This window comes from Nannospalax galili, unplaced genomic scaffold (assembly GCF_000622305.1).
Source record: "Nannospalax galili isolate Female #2095 unplaced genomic scaffold, S.galili_v1.0 scaffold809, whole genome shotgun sequence".
Lineage (NCBI taxonomy): Eukaryota > Metazoa > Chordata > Mammalia > Rodentia > Spalacidae > Nannospalax > Nannospalax galili.
In genome coordinates this window covers 609,040-611,630 of record NW_008360015.1, presented here as the reverse complement: position 1 = coordinate 611,630, position 2,591 = coordinate 609,040, and positions in this window count along the sequence as shown.

Sequence of the window (2,591 nt, the reverse complement as noted above, 5' to 3'; positions counted from 1 at the left end):
CTCGCTTAGCAGCACTGCTTTCTGAAAACAGAAGGCAGCCTGGGGTGGTCCTAACTGGAACAGGTCTTCAGGCATGGTTGTAGTGTTCCCCTACCACTGCTGGAGTGTATATGAGCACTTGGGATGGGGGGGCACAATATGGATGACACAAGACACATCTATCCCAGGGGCTCAGTGGTCAGCCATGTAGCCAAAATGGAGACCCTGTCAAAGAGATGGGGTAGGGGAGGAGCATGAAATAGAAAAACATAGGAAGTTAACACAGGCCTCCACAAGCACATGTACAAGTGAGTGTACCTGCATACACACATGCACATACATGCACCCCATCCATACATAAAATAAGGTGGGGGGAATGAGGAAGACACCCAATGTCCACCTCTGGCCTCCTACATTCATGCACAGGAAGTATATGGCACATGAGTATATACACAAACACATACACACACATGCACACATGAAGAAAGTTTTTCCTACTCAAATTGCTAGGGTACTCTGACTGAAAAGGCAATAGACTATGTGTAAGATGAAATTAAAGATGACTCTCCCAAGAACTCCCCACTCATTCTTGGGTCTCTTTCTCTCTTCACCCTCATTTAAGTCTATATTAAAAGCCTTTTTCTTAAGCTTGGTATGGAAGTGCACACCTGTAAACTCAGTACTTGGAGGCTGAGGCAGGAGGATGGTGAGTTAAACGCCAGCCTACAAAGTGAGACCCTGTCTCTAAAAAACAACCTGTTTCTTAATAAACCCCAACTTTAGAAAAAGCCAAACTTCTTTGACTTCCAAGGGAAGCACTTTGAAATACCACAGGACTCAGGTGTAGCAAGGGTTTAGCTCTTCAGTTCCTTAGCATTTGGGTTTAGTTACCTGAAAGGCACTTGGAAAAGGCAAGCAAAGTAGTGAGCCTACCAGATGTCTGTTCCATTCTCACAAATAACGTTTTTTTTTTTTTTTTGCTTTTCGAGAAAGGGTCTCACCATGTAGCCTTGGCTAGCCTGAATTACATGCATGCACCACCACACCTTGCTTTGAGACAAGGTCTCACTCTGTAGTCCTGGCTGGCCTCAAACTCATGAGGATCCTCTTGCCTCAGCCTCCTGAGTGCTGGGACTATAGGGTAAGCCACCACATCCACCTTTGCAAATGTCTTAATAATGTTAAAAGGGGCCTTGATGGTGAATTCCACAACCATTCTTTGTAAGAATGAAAGTTACTATGTTAATTGTGACAGTAGGTGTGGAATTCTGCACCACTGGGATTCCCTTCCCCCCTTTTGTTTCCTCAAAGTATTTAAGCTCTTTGTTCATAATACACAACTGTTTTATAACCATCTTAAGAGGGGAGCAATAAAATTGGGGCGCAGAATACTACCCCACTGAGCAGAACGGGTAGGCATAGGCTTTCTATACACAAATGTATTAGTCAAGGGTAGTGTACTGGGGTTTGTAAGAGTAGACTGTAACTGGAACACATTAAAAAGGAAAGGAAATGTGGAGATTTTGTTTTGCTTTTTGGACAGGCTGGCTTCAAATTTGTGATCCTCCTGTCTCAGCCTCACCAGTGCTAGGAAATTTGGCGTTTTTATTACCCAAGCTAAGCAGTTTAGATTTTTCTATGGCCCAAGGAAGGCTTTGAAAGGGGAAATGGCATGTTTTAGACTGTTTTATTTTTGTTTTTAAGACGTTCGCCACTGTATTAAGGTGGAATAGGCGTGGAGTGCCAGAGAGAGGAGGCAGTTGGACTAGGGTGGTGAGAGGAGAAAGGTCAGGACCACAGCTCCCTGGACAGTAGGATGACGCTACTTGAAGTATGGGGTTAGATCCTGTAGAGAGGGAGAGGCAGGCAGGGAAGACTCAGGGTAGCAGTGCACTTGAGCGCTGTGTCCTCAATGGCGATGCCACAGCCATGAGCCAGGTCACTGTGGAAAGGTGATGCAAGGATGTGTTCAAGCTCGAGACAGGACACCAAGCGATGTGTGTATGTGTGTATTATTCTTTGGGGCGCGAGCGCCTCCAGTCGCCCTAAACTCTGTAGCGCGCTAAGATCTGAGGTGGAATCCAGACGGTGTGCAGGGATCTAGTCCCTAGGCGTAACTGGGTTTAAGATACACCTGGTTCAAGAGTGTGCAGCCTGACTCGCAGTTGAGCGCTGATCGCCAAGAGGTCTCCCGGGCCTAAAAGGCCGAGGCCGCGGAGCCAAGAGTTTCGTGCTGCTCTCCCGTAGGGTCGAGCACACGAAAGGTTTCGCCTGAAGCCCTGTCAGTTTCCGGGGGTCAGAATCTCTAGCGGGACGTTGTCTCTGGACACAAGCAAGGCCAGCAGCAAAGCACGGCTAAGACTGTCCCGAGCTCCAGCCGGAAGCTGCCCCGCCCCGGCCTGGGCCGCGGAACACCCCGCCAATCAGCGCCCTCCGCCAATCAGCGCCCTCGGCCAATCAGGACCGTTTCTTCCGCCGGCCGGCCGGCGCTCCACTGACGCGCCAGGCCAGCCTGCGCCCGGCCGCCTTCGGCGACGGCCCCTCCTGCGCTCGCCGGGCCGTTAGCTGTGCGCAGCGCCTCTTGCGCGACGGCCCCTGGGCGGCGGCGGTTG